Below are 15,147 nucleotides of genomic sequence, written 5' to 3'. Positions count from 1 at the left end.
TAGCAACTTGGGACCTGTGTAGCACTACCTTATGCACCCTACAGGATCCTACCTTATCCACCCTACAGGATCTGTGCCAGAAAATCGAGGAAATTCCAACTTGGGACCTCTAGTAATAGACTTCATGAACTGTGCTTGCATGTCCTGTTCATATGTTTTATAGTACCCCTGCCATAGCTGCCCATCCCCGTTTTGTTGATAGATTTGATTGAATGTAGGAGTGTAATCCATGTTTCTGCTAGTGACTGGAATTTCCATCTGACTAGCTGCATCTTGTCTGCCATGGTTGTGGAATACAGGAGGAACTGCTGGTCGATTTGTCATGATAGGAGGTAAGTTGTGTAGCTGCATATCTTCTAACTGCTTTGACTTTTCCTTTTCTGCTGCTAGCTGTTTGCTCAGGTGCTCCATTCTTGCTTCATGTCCTGATGAAGCGTAGGAGATCTCACTACCTCTGCTGAACTGGATGGTCGATCAGGGTCTCGTGTAGTGTGGCTTGATTTTACTAGAGAGGACAACACATTACTGATGGCAGATAATTGTTTTCCCAGATCTAAAACCACTTGTTCCACTGTGCCCACGGTTTTTGCAATTTCTCCCTGCTTGGAGCCAATGGACTGCACCTCGTCTTGCAACTTGGAAACCTGAACTTGCATCTCCCTCATGTCCTGTTGCAAGACTGCAAAGTCACCCCGCATTGCTAGCACCTCTTGCAGATCTGCATCATCTATTGGCTTGGCTCTCCCCATCTCCTTGATTCGAGGTGTGGGTCTGGAATTTTACCTCTGGATAACCAGGAACCCTTCCCAAACCCCAAATTCTGCCGCCACCGCGATCCACGTCTCCTTGGCACACGGATCAACGCTGGAACACGGAATTTTACCATTCGAGCAGTGTGCTCGAACAACCGTTTCCGCTCGGCTGATCTGTGCCCGAATTCTCGCCGCCGCCCGCGCCAACCGACCGGTCCCCGCCACCAACGCCACCAGAAATCCTGCCGCCGTAGCTGCTCACGAAGAAGGGTGGGAAACAAGGGTGGGAATCAATGATCTGGATTTTTTTCCCCATCGAAGCGTGTTTCTACCGAGGAACTTTGGCTCGTGATACCATTTGTCAGGACCGATCTAAGCTATGCGAGATTCACCGCAATTCGAGGGAATTTTGGGGAAGGAAAATCTCAAATCTATATGTACTGCTATTGATTTAAGGGGAAAATATCCCGTAAGCCATGGAGGCGAATTCTAGAATAAACGATACCCACGCCAGCCACATCCCGGCTGGTTATATAGGCTAATAGTTACCGGCAAACGAAAAGTAACAGTAGTTACTGTATAACGGTACAATTAAGAATCAACGGCTCCCGACGAAACGGTAAGGCGAGGAGGCATCTCAGCTGTTGGATAACTGAAGCTTGATGACACCCCGTAGGTTCAGGCGTGACAGTCCTCCTCCTCCACCGCCGCGCTTGCCGAGGCGCTCTCCTCCAGCGTCCTCCACCTCGACGCGGCGTACTCGCGCGCCGAGTCCGCCCTGGCCCACGCCGAGGCCGCGCGCCGCGCCCTGGCCGCCGACACTGCCGCGCATGAATTCCTGGCCATCGACACGCGGTTCCCCACCGACGACAACCTCCGCCGCGACCTGCTCGACATCAAGCGCCGCCACGAGGGGCTCGCGCGGCAGAGACTCTCCACCGCGGTCGACGCCCAGGACCATCCCGTCGTGCTGCGCCTTGTGCGCCTCCTCGACCTCGCGCCCGAGGGCCTCCAGGTCTATGTCGCCTACCTCAAGAAGGTCGTTGCCCTCCGCTCCCGCGCAGACTTTGAGCACCTCACGGACCTAATCTTTGCAACCCAGCCTACCTCGGAGCGCCCTGATTACGTTGACAGGCTGCCTTACCCGTCTCTTCAAGGATATTGTGCTCGCCGTTGAGAAGAATGACGCGGTGCTTCGTGAGCTACGGGGTGAGGATGGTGTCGCCTACGCCATCATCGAGCTGCAGGAGGAATGCGACTCGAGGGGCACCCAGATCCTTCGTCGTTATGCTGATTACCGGAAGCTTGCAGTCTTTCGTCAAAACGGTTCACTTCCCTGACTTCGTGGTTAACGCAGCTGTGTGATCCAGTCTCGTGAGGAGTACAACAAGCATAATCGTTTATATACTGTCACATGTAGTGCTAATTTTTACTCCATTGCTAATCTGTAGCAAGGTCTTCTATCATTGTTTAACATTGCCAAATGCAACAACTAAGCTCTCAGGTTTGGGATCTTCACTATTTTCTGTCGCTCAATGTAATAATCAGATTTGTCATATTGTCATGCAGTCCTAACTCCTAACTTGACATGTGCAGATTTGAAATGTCAATAGATTCAAGGAACTCTTTCAGGAGTTATATGGAAGAGAATGGGATTTTCAAGTTCAAGGAAAACTCAATATGGTCAATGATAATTTGTACCAAATTTCGATCACTAAAATTTTGCTGGAACCACATTTAACCTGTACATGATTCACGCATCTATCAACACCGGTTGACTGATTACATAATGCATCCTTTTGTCGTCCAAATCATATTTCCGTGATATTTGAACCTATTAGGATGCGTGCATCTACTTTCAACACAAATATGTGTTCAGTTTGATTGTGCACTTCATTTCCTAGGTGGATCAATATTACTAGCTGAAACTCATAAAAACCCACAAACATCTTTCTTATAAAATGGAAGATGGATTTGAATTGTCATTTATGCAGTAGCTCATGATGACCACTTCATTTGATATTCTCTCTCTGACTCATGTTTTCCCCTAAAATAGCATGATGCCTATAGTATTCAGATATTCTCCATTGTTATAGTTATTTGAATTTTAACTCTACTTTGCTACTTTGTTAATAGGTTTAATCTATAGGTCAGTCAACCACATTGTTGAAGCACGAGCACTCAGTGTCATCTCCACCTGTTGAGTGGCAACGTTGAGGTGCTGCTAATATTGCCGCCGCTGAAAATGGCAGTGCTACTATGAGGTCAGGTTATTTTCCGCTTTCATCAAGATGAGGATAACGTGACTGTTTGTGTGCGTGCCTGGTTGCCGGAGATGTTAAATTAGCTAGATCTGCCATGCGTGTTTGCCGGAGAAGTTAATCAGCTAGATCTGCCTTGTGAACTGGGGCAGAGGCAACTTTAATTAGGCCTATATCCAAATCACGCGTGCATGCATGTTGTATCTCCTATAAACTTTTTTTGAGAATAGAGATAAGGTCTTTGTGTTATGTCCAAGTTCTGTAAGAGTATTGGAGAGGGTTCCCGGATGGTTCGTGAACTCTTTGTAATGGCTAGGTATACCTTGTCCGTCAGTGTTGCATTCAAAATTTTGCTATTTACCTGTCAGAATTCTTTTTCGGGAAACCATTTCAGTCAGATTTTGAAACGATTCCCTGTAAAATGATCCTGCATTATATAATGTATTTATACCAGAGGTTTAACACATTTGGTCTTAATTTGATAGGGAGCATGCACCATCCATTATATTTATGGATGAAATAGACTCTATTGGATCTGCTAGGATGGAGTCGGGATCTGACAACGGTGATAGCGAGGTTCAACGTACTATGCTTGAGCTTATGAACCAACTTGATGGTTTTGAAGCATCGAACAAATTTAAGGTTCTTATGGCAACGAATAGGATAGACATATTGGATCAAGCTCTTCTGAGGCCTGGTCGTGTTGATAGGAAGATCGAATTTCCAAATCCTAATGCAGATGTAAGTGTGCAGTACTCACCATAATTAATTTAATATTGCTTGCTCATGTCAGTGCTAAGTCTGAATTATCTATTCTTTCAGTCCCGTGGTGATATTTTGAAGATTCATTCGAGGAAAATGAACTTGATGCCTGGCATTGATCTGAAAAAAATTGCTGAGAATATGAAGGGAGCATCAGGAGCAGAGCTAAAGGTATGTATTGTTGCCATTATAAGCGAGCATCTAAATTTTTAAAATATTTGTCTTGATAAACTGAAAAAACATTCTGAATTGTACAGTGCTAATAAGTTACCATGTAGGCGAGCACATACTACAAGACATCTATAATCTGCTGCATAATGTCCCCTGTAGCTTCTGCAGAAATCCAGGCCCAGTTGCCATTTTTACCCATGCTAAAATGCTATAAACTCAGAACCCTGTCCTGGTAGCAAGTATCAAATTTTTACTTACCATTGAGCTCTTGACTTTACCAACGTATTTGCCTGTATTACGTTTCAAGTAGACTGCATCAAACCATACATCATGAGTGAACTCACTTTGATATATCATCAGGCGGCCTGCACAGAAGCTGGAATGTTTGCCCTCCGCAAGAGAAGGGTGCACGTTACCCAGGAGGATTTCGAGATGGCTGTTGCAAAGGTGATGAAGGATACCGAGAAGAACATGTCACTGCGAAAGCTATGGAAGTGAGGCCCTCGTTTTAGCATCTCAGCTTTTGCCGGCATGTATCGGTGGTTTAAGCTTATAGCGGCACATTTGCCAGATGAGCTGTAACTTGCAGTGCCTTGCAGCTGCCTCATCAGGGTTAAATTTCTTTATTGTGTCATATTATGAGAAATGAGATGGGAACCGTTCACTTGCTTGTAATGTATGTTGCTTTTCATTTTTTTTAGAAAAAGACGATGACGCCCGGCCTCTGCATCTGGGGATGCATGCGGCTAATTTATTGATTATTCTCGAGAACTTTACAAAGTATTACAACAATATGCCTGAATCCGTCATCTTGAAAACATATGCCACTACTCCTATCCAAATGATGAAGGGGTGTTAGCTGGGCCAAATAGCCAGACCACTCACCTAAGCCTATCATCAATAGCCGGAAGCCCCAGCCGAGCCACATACCGGGTCTGGGGCATAGACCGGTCTGACACACTCACATGTGTTGTCGCCGCCATCTTCCATAGGTCCGTCTTCAGAGCAGATATTGAGGCTTCTACCTTGTCAGGCCACTCTGCCATCGACGCCACCATGACGCCAGACAACTACCTCCTCCTGCGCGAGTCCATCTCCGCGCATCGGGCGCCAAGTCTCCACTGCACCACGCCGCCGAGACCTGCTGCCATCAATGTTTAAGATGAAGCACCGCTCCACCAAAGAAGCCGCCCACTGGTTCCACGATCCCGTGAACACCTCCAAGACTGACGCCCCCAAGAGGAAACGACACAATATAGCGCCGCCGTCATCCGATCTACTAATCTAGGGTTTCCCTCGGAGATAGCAGATAGTGGCTTTGAACTTGTCCTCGGCGATGCCTTCAAGAAGGGAACGCCGCATAACAGCGCCGTCACCGCCGGCCTTGGCAGCTAGCCAAAGGCAGGTTTTCACCAGATCTGTTCGAAGAGCCTCCATCAAGCATCGCGTGCACGGATCGCCTAGCACTGGGCCGTGGTGCCTCGCCAGATCCATTGCAGATCAGCACCACCACCACATGCCCGCTGTCCACCTCGCACCGCTCGAAGAAGACGCCACCCGGAGCGCCGGATTGCCGCTGCCACGAGCACGCCATGCCCACCGGAGCTCGTCAGGCCGACCCCCTCCTGCTCCCCAGGACGTGCTCGTCCAAGGAACGCAGAGTACTGCCGTGCAGGTCCGCGCCATCACAGGCAGCAGTACGTCACCGAGCGGGAACGGCCGACCCCTCTGCCACCACCTACAACACCCCGCCGAGACCCGCCACCACGCCGCTGGACGCCATGGGCCGCCCGCGCCCAGGCCACCGCCGGTTCCCGCCGAGATCCGCCGCCCCAGTCCCAACGGGAGCCGCGAGGAGTCGCCCCGCCGCCGCCGTCAACCGCCCGAGCTTCGCCCGGCGGCTTCCTCCGGCAGCGGCGCGGGGCTGGGAGCGATTGGCCGGCGGCGCACTAGGGTTAGGGAGGCGCCCCCGAGTCGCCCTAGGCGAGAGGGACGCGGGCAAAATGATGCTTTTCATTCCCACTATTGTTACCATGTTGATCTTTTTTTGTTAATTAAGAGGACTGTATGCACTATGTAAGCATATAAATGGTTTTTCTCCTATCGTTTTTGTTTACATGATGATAGGTTCTGCAATTTTGGAGTTAACAAATGTGCTTAGGTATATATATATATATATATATATATATATATATATATATATATATATATATATATATATATATATATATATATATATATATATATATATATATTGGTCACTCCCTGGTCATTGTTGATTGTTTTCTGTCATTAATACTCATATTTTTACAAACTGAGAATTAGTGTTGTAGTGCAGATTTGTGTTGATATGCCCTACATATCGATTTTATCGTCCAAGCACCTCTTGCGGAAAGAAAGAAAAAAGTCAGGTACTCCTGAGGATGCATGTACAGTATTTCTAGGTTTGTAAGAAATAGCTTAACATTTTTCAATAAAAATCGACTTTTGTATATCGACACACCCATAATGACCATCAGTGACTGAGGATGCAGGTGAGATGTTCCAAGTCACTGCCTTATTCAGCCAGCCTTAAAAGGTGGAGAAGGAGCTTAAGGAGAACCATCAGATGCTGACACTGAGGCTGCTAACCTTGCTGTTAAAGAGAAAGGAGATAGAGTTACACAATCTAAAGCAGCAAAAGCTAGCAAGCAAGAGATAGCTGCTGCTGTTTCCGAGCCTACAAAGGCTAAACAGAATGTTTTAAAGCTGGAAGAGAGGTCTAAGTTGAAACCTAGACTTCCACTCAAAGATGATGGAAAAATTGCGTTTGAGAATGACTTCTTCAAGCGTCAAGCTTTTCTGACTGTTTCAGGCCAACTTCAGGTTGAAACTTGTGCATGTGCTCTCAGTCTACCCTTTTACTCAATTAAATCTTCGTAATTGATCTTTCTAACGAGTAACGAATCCAGGCCTTTATATTTGTAGGCAACTAGCTTGGTGTATTCAAGAACATGCATCATCTCAGCCATCTATTTCTCCACAAAGAAATGAAAGAAAGTGGCCATAAAATTGTTCAAAAGAAGGAGAAAGAACTGAAACACCAACGGGATGTTGCTCTAGGGTACAAAAATGATTAGTTTAGTTATAACTATTGTGTCCTTTAATTACTTCGCCTCAAATTTGCAGGCACACTATTGTTGCTTTGGAAGTGTTATTGGATCACCTTTGGTCTCTAATGATTTTTGCCACTGTCGTTGATTAATGCCTAACTAATATATAAGTTTTACGTGCATGCTAGTAATAACAACTACTCCCTCGGTCCAGAAATACTTGTCGAAGAAATGGATGTATCTAGTCGTACTAGAACAATGCCCGTGCGTTACAACGGGATATAAATATTCTAGTACGTTAGCTTGTGATTTACCTGTCAATAATAATGTGATTATGTAAATAAATGTCCATCAAATTCTGACCGTGAATTTGTTGAAGTGTGTCACGATTGTACTTCAGTGTAACGTTATCCTGTACCTGTTAGTCCTAGTCTTCAGGGATGACTCCTAGCACGTCGCCCTCTAACTGAACGTGCCCTGCATGTAGGGCACTCTCTGTTGTATATGTACCTGTTGAATCTATGAATGAAAACTGCGCAGTACACTTTGCCTAGTATTCTTCTTGGTAATCAGAGCTGAGTTCTCCCACCCTCCTCTCCCATGGCTTCCTCCGGCGCTACTCCCGTTTCCTCACCCGTCGGCTCCGCCGCTAGCGATGATCTCGCCTCTGAACGGGCCGCTGAGCAGGCTGCCCACAATGGAGGCGCACCCCTGCCGGCCTCCCCTCGTCCCCGCGCCCAGGTCACTGATGACATCTCCCCTGCTCCTTCCCTCCCTCTCGCTGCTACAACCGACGCTGGTATGCTGCCGCTCACATCCCTTCCCACTGCCGGCGCCTCCTCCGCCGTCCCCTCGATCCACGGCGTCAACATCAGCAGCTACATCCAGTTCAAGGTCAATCTGGGCGCCGTCAACTTGAACCGCTGGCGCAAGGTCATCGGCTTCCTCCTCGCCCGCCACCACGCCCAGGACCACGTCCAGAAGGGGCCGGACTCCCAGCTCGCTGGCCACCGTCGAGGGGGAGCTCCTCGACATCGTCGCACCGCCGGACTCCTCGGCGTACTTGATCTGGTCCCGGCTCCATGACTACTTCTTCGACAATCAGGCCGGGCGGCGGCTTAATCTGAGTCACGAGTTCCGTGCCTGCGTCCGCGGCGACAAATCCATCCACGACTATTGCCGCGAGCTTCAGCAACTCCCCTCTTCCCTCGCCGACGTCGGCGGCACCATCGACGACAACACCCTGACGCTGCAGATGATCGACGACCTCGGCGACAAGTTTGCCATGCAGGCAGCCATCCTGCAGGCCACCCAGCCGCTGCCGCCGTTCGTCCAGGCGCGCTCTAGTCTGGTGCTCGCCGAGCTCACCCTCGACAAGCGCGCCCGTGCCGCCAGCTCTCAGGAGCTCAATGTCAACATCCAGGGCGGCGCTGGTGACCGCGGCGGTGACCGTGGAGATCGCCATGACCGCGGTGGCGACCGTGGCGACCGCCAGGACCGCGGCGGCGATCGTGGCGGCGGCGGACGTGGTAACGGCTAGCTCAACGCGCACCGTGTCCGCGGTGGCCGTGGTCGCGGCGGTCGTGGCCGCATCGGTGGCGGGCGCGGTGACTCGTCCGGCGGGCGTGGCCAGCACCCTTGGGTGGGGTACTTCGCCCCCTGGGGTGCACCGTTCCCACCCCCGCGCGCGCCCTGGGTGCCCCCGAATTCTGCAGGCATCCTCGGGGCCCGGCCTGGCGCGCCGACGCAGGCGTACCCGGTCATGTACTCGAGCGCGCCGACTGCTCCGTACGCTGCTCCGTCGTACACCGCCCCTCCGTACGCGTGGGATGCCAATGCCATGGTGCACGCCGTGCCGAGCTACGGTGTCGCGTTCCCCTCCACGCCGGAGTGGATAATGGACACCGGTGCTGCATCTCACGTCACCGGGGACTCAGGTAGCCTTACCTTGTCTCGTTCTCCCTTAGCGCATGATTCTCGTTCCATAACAGTCGGTAATGGGGCTAAACTTCCTGTTGTTGCCATCGGTAGCGCCCTTCTCCCACCTCGCCCTTTCCACCTTTCCAAAATACTTCTCTCGCCTAATATTGTTAAGAATCTTATTTCCGTTCGTCAATTTACTCGTGATAATCTTGTTTTGTGGAATTTGACCCTGTTGGCTTCTCCGTGAAGGATCTGGTCAGCAAGGCCCTTCCTGAGGTGCAATAGTGGTGGCGATCTCTATCCGTTTTCAAGCAATAATGGTGGCCCCTCTCCAATGGCCCTCACCGTCCAGTCGTCCGACTTGTGGCATCGCAGACTTGGCCATCCGAGCTCTTCGACATTAGCTCGTTTTTCTCTTGATTTTTTAGATTCATGTAATAAAGATGTCCATGACTCCACACTTTGTACTGCATGCCAGCTTGGCAAACATACTCGCCTCCCCTTTCCCACCTCCACCTCCTTCACCACCGCACCCCTTCAATTAGTCCACTGTGATTTATGGACATCACCGGTGCTTAGTTTTTCTGGTTATAATTATTATCTTGTCATATTGGATGATTTTTCCCATTTTTCATGGACATTCCCTTTGCGAGCCAAATCTGATACATGTATGACTCTTCAGCGTTTCTTTTCCTTTATTCTCACACAATTTTGCGTGATGATATGTTGTCTGCAGTGTGACAATGGCGGAGAGTTTCTCACCACCGCTCTACGTGACTTCTTTTCTTCTCACGGCGTCTCGTTTCGTCTTTCTTGTCCATACACATCTCCACAAAATGGCAAGGCCGAGCGCCTTATTCGCACTACAAAGGATGTTGTCCGCACACTACTGCTCCAAGCTCACTTGCCGCCCCCCTTTTGGGTCAAAGCACTCCATACCGCCACCACCCTTCTTAATATACGCCCTTCCCGTGACATTTCTCATTTCACACCCCACTTCCTTCTCTATGGCTCTCACCCCACATACGATCATCTTCGCACTTTTGGATGCCTTTGTTTTCCTAATCTTGCTGCCACCATTCCTCACAAGCTCTCACCACGCTCGGCACGCTGCATATTCCTTGGCTATCCCAGGGAACACAAAGGTTATAGGTGCTTTGATTTATCCACCCGCAAAATCATTATTTCCTGGCATGTTATTTTTGACGAGTCCACCTTTCCATACACGCAGCCTTCTGATTGCCCCTCCACAGAGGATCCCCGCCCACCACCTGATCCCATCTTTCCCGGGACTCCCGCTGCAGTCCGTACCTCGTACGCGCCAGCTAGGCCAACCCCGCGCCTCACCCAACCCCGTCCCGCCCGGCCAACCCCCTGTGCTCTCGCACCCACCCAACCGCCCACTCCTGCGCACCCGAATCTCCCTCGGGATCGCGCCCGCCCCGTGTCGCCCGCCCCGCCCAGTTCCTGCGCGCCCGAATCTCCCTCGATCGCCGATTCTTCCTCGCCCACCGTGCCATCCGCTCGCCCTCTGCCACGTTCACCACTGCCTCCCACCAAACCACCGCTGCCACCAAAATCTGTCCCGGTTCCTCCTCCTGAAAATCCACATAAAATGATCACCCGCGCCAAGACCGGCTTTTTCATGCCCAAACAACACCACAGCCTGACTGTCTCCACCGACGTTTCTCCCCTTCCCTCAACCTACCGCACGACACTCAAGGACCCACATTGGCGTGCTGCTATGCTTGACGAGTTTAATGCGCTAATGCGGAATGACACTTGGTCTTTGGTGCCTTGTCCTGCAGGTGTTAACGTGGTGTCCGGCAAGTGGATCTATCGTCACAAACTCCATCCTGACGGCACTCTTGCTTGATACAAAGCGCGTTGGGTCGTGCGTGGCTTCACTCAACAGCCCGGTATCGACTACGGCGAGACTTTCAGCCCCGTCGTCAAGCCTGCTACCATCCGTGTTGTTCTCAGCATTGTGACTGCCAACTCTTGGCCCATCCGGCAGTTGGACGTTAAGAATGCCTTCCTCCATGGTGACCTTGCCGAGACGGTCTACTGTCAGCAACCGTCTGGCTTTGTTGACCCCACTCATCCCACTCATGTGTGTCGCCTCCGCAAATCCCTCTATGGTCTCAAACAAGCTCCGCGCACATGGTTTCTTCGGTTCACCGGTTTCCTTCGCTCCCTGGGCTTTGCTTCCTCCAAATGCGACAGCTCCCTGTTTATTCTTCACCACGGATCTACTACTGCCTACCTTTTGTTGTATGTCGACGACATCATTTTAACAGCCAGCACCACCTCCCTCCTCCACTCTCTTGTCGCCTCTCTTTCCCGAGAGTTCTCTATGAGCGATCTCGGTGACATTCACCACTTCTTAGGGATTAATGTTCACCGCAATGCCCATGGGCTCTTTCTCTCTCAGGAACAATATCTCCTTGAGGTGTTGGACCGGGCCCATATGCTTCACTGCAACCCTATATCCACCCCTGCCGATCCCCGCTCCAAGGCTTCTGGATCTGGCGGCGCCCCCTACCCCGACCCCTCCCATTATCGCTCGATCGCCGACGCCCTGCAATATCTCTGCCTCACCCGCCCTGACATCACGAACGCGGTGCAGCAGATCTATCTCTTCATGCATGCTCCCATGAATCACCACTTCCAGCTCGTCAAACGTGTTCTGCGGTACCTAAGGGGCACCCCGCGGCATGGGCTGCAGCTGTATCGTTCCTCCTCGCATGATCTGGTGGCATACAGTGATGCGGATTGGGCTGGGTGCCCGGATACACGGCGGTCTACTTCAGGCTTCTGCGTCTTCTTGGGCTCCAACTTGGTGTCGTGGTCTTCCAGACGTCAGCACACCGTCTCCCGTTCCAGCGCAGAGGCGGAATACCGTGCCGTCGTGAACTGCATCGCCGAATCCTGCTGGCTCCGCCAACTCCTCACCGAGCTCCACCGTCCACCATGCCGAGCGACCATCGTTTACTGTGATAATGTCAGTGCTATGTATCTCTCCACAAATCCCATTCAGCACCAGAGAACTAAGCACATGGAGATTGGTCTTCACTTTGTACGGGATCGAGTTGCTCTTGGTGAAGCCAAGGTTCTCCACGTTCCTACATCATCACAGTTTGCTGACATTTTCATGAAGGGGTTGCAGTCCTCTGTATTTTGTGATTTTCGTTCCAGTTTGAACATCTTGCCAGGAGCCGTTCCAACTGCGGGGGGGGGGGGGGGGGGGTGTGGTGTTGAAGTGTGTCACGATTGTACTTCAGTGTAACGTTATCCTGTACCTGTTAGTCCTAGTCTTCAGGGATGACTCCTACCACGTCGCCCTCTAACTGAACGTGCCCTGCATGGGGCACTCTCTGTTGTATATGTACCTGTTGAATCTATGAATGAAAACTGCGCAGTACACTTTGCAGTTTAGATGCATCCATTTTTATCCATTTCCGCGACAAGTATTTCCGGACGGAGGAAGTACAAACTAATGGAAAAGTGGCTGCCAATCTGGAGCCACAAAAGTTCTCTGGTTCATAGTTTTATCTTCTCGGTGTTCTGCTTGCGTGCAGAGCGATCTTGTCCAAGTCATGCAGCATTTTGGCGTGGTAGCCAAGTTCGTCATGCTCCGTGCCAAAAATCAGGAGCCCTCTCTGTTTCATGCGTTTGCTCAAGTTTCAGTTGTGTGGTGGATGTGCGTTTGTGCTTTTTGTGATTGTAACGTGGGGTTTGTGCTGCTGTTACTGCAGGCCCTTGTCCAGATGGATGACTTGGCTTCTTCATTGAGCATGATCCAATACTACACTACGATTCAACATAGCGTGAGGTAATCTTGTTCTTACCTGATGTGAGTACATCTAAGTGAAATTTTCCTTTTGGTGCTTCTGTGTCGCCGATCTTCTGTCTGTAGAGCTGATTTTTAAATTATGTTTTTATGTGTTGTGATTGACCACAATGGTAGAGTTATATCACTTGTGATTTGGATTTGCGAGAGGTTAAAGTTGCATTGTATTACTTAATGTTATTATGCCTTGATCAATTAATAAATACAAGTTTTACAGTAGTTGGCATTTTTTGGAGCCGTTCGTTTGTCTCGATCTAACGGCGCATACATACTAGTACTCGAAAGTACGCGGATGAAAGTACTCAAAAGTACTATTAGTCTAGGGGTATTTTAGTCCTATGAAATATATGACAGGGTGGGGCCCTCTCATCCAATGCAAAACCGCCGCCCCTCTCGTCCAATTTAAAGTCGCCGTCGTGGTCCTTCCCCTCTTCCATCACCATTACAACCGCGGCCATCTCCAAGCCTTCTCCTCATTCTTGCGGCCACAACTTTGCTCTTCTCATCTTCCACATCCACCCCCTCTTCCATCCACACAAGAACCTTGATGGAGCAGCAGATCGAGCAGATCGCCGGCGGCGAGAACACCGACTTCGTGGAGATCGCCGGCGGCGACCTGGTTAAGATGGCTAGGTTATTGGAGATCCATTCTTGGTTTCACAACATAAGGCAGATGAACTGGACGGCAATGGCCACTTACAAGGATATGTCAAAGATTGAGAAGATGAAGCTTTTCCCCCGCCCGCACAACCAAAGAACAAGATCGAGATCCTCCTCTTGGCGATGGAGCAGGCCGATTCGTCCAGCCCATGGACCGGACGGAGGTGGTGGGCATTCAGATCCAGGGTAGAGCATCCACTGGAGCAGGAACCCACGATGCACGAGGTGCCGTTGCAGATTCTGGAGCCTCCAACCGAGTCAGAGATGACTCCGAAGCGCAAGAGGAGGAGGACAGTGGTCGCGACATCGCTTCCCCGCCGTTCTCCACGCATCCCTCGCCGCTCTCCTCGTCTGAACGGAAGCCGTAGCTATGTTTAGCGTAAGATTGCTGAATTTCATTCATCATTACTTGCCACTTGCTTAATTTGATTCTCTGCAATATGTTCTTGCTACATGTGTACTTGAATCTGTAGCCTCTGGATGGCAGCTTAGTTTGATCGACGAGGCTGGAATGAGTCTAGGCATATAGCATTGCTATGTTTACTTGCTACGTTTTGATGTGCTGGAGTGGTATCCATGTTACGAAATTTTGTCTGTCACCTCAAGAGTTGTGTTCAAATTACGTGATGCAATCTGTGTAAATTGAACTTGCAATATTTTGGCTGCAAGAAGTGCCCCCAGACAAGTTCAGTACATAGTTTAGAGTGATAGACTCTCGGTTGACACTGAAATATTTCAATACTGCAAGTTTAGTAGATAGTTGTAGGCATTGAAATATTTCAGTACTGACAGGTTCACACTGAAATATTTGAGTAGTGCAATTGCAGTACACACGGGTACACACTGAAAAATTTCAGTAGTGCAATGCAATTTCAGTACACACGGGTAGACACTGAAATATTTCAGTACTGCAGTTTCAGTACACGCACGCAACCCTTGAAATATTTCAGTGTAGCAGTTTCAGTACACGCGCGTAGCAAGTGATATATTTCAGTGGTGCTGTTTCAGTACAAGCACGTAGCCTCTGAAATATTTCGATGGTGCACTTTCAGTACACACACGTACCCACTGAAATATTTCAGTGGTTCACTTTCAGTACACGCACGTACGAAATGAAATATTTCAGTGGTGCTATTTCAGTACACGCATGTAGCAACTGAAATATTTCAGTGGTGCTGTTTCATTAGACACACACGTAGCCACTGAAATATTTCAGTAATGCACTTTCAGTACAGAGATGTAGACACTGGAATATTTTAGTAGTGCCCTATCGGTGATCTTGCATCCAAATATTTAGGGCATCCTAATGATTCAGCAAAAAAATAGACATAAGCAGTGAAATATTTTTTGTAGGGATGTTGGCTTACTCATGTTGCCGTGCTGTACAACCTTTTGCTTCACTTCCTGTAAGTGCTTCTTGCATGTGCTATGGCCTACATGCCGTTTACTCTCATCACATCAGTGATTTTGCATCTTGCAAAGGTCTTATTAATTCAACATTGACTTCTATGAACTTTGTATTCAAATTCGTATCCTCCTACAGTTGTTGTGACAGATTTCCTTGGCATCTTCAAATTACCGTACTATCATTTTTCCAATACCAACTATATTCAATATGAAACTTTCAGTTACTTGTATGCTACAGGCGGAATCATGGAGTGGTTGCTGAAGAT

This window comes from Triticum urartu, chromosome 5A (assembly GCF_056163025.1).
Source record: "Triticum urartu cultivar PI428250 chromosome 5A, HENAU_Tu73, whole genome shotgun sequence".
NCBI classification, from domain to species: domain Eukaryota; kingdom Viridiplantae; phylum Streptophyta; class Magnoliopsida; order Poales; family Poaceae; genus Triticum; species Triticum urartu.
The sequence above is the reverse complement of the archived record's forward strand: the minus strand, read 5'-3'. Positions refer to the sequence as shown.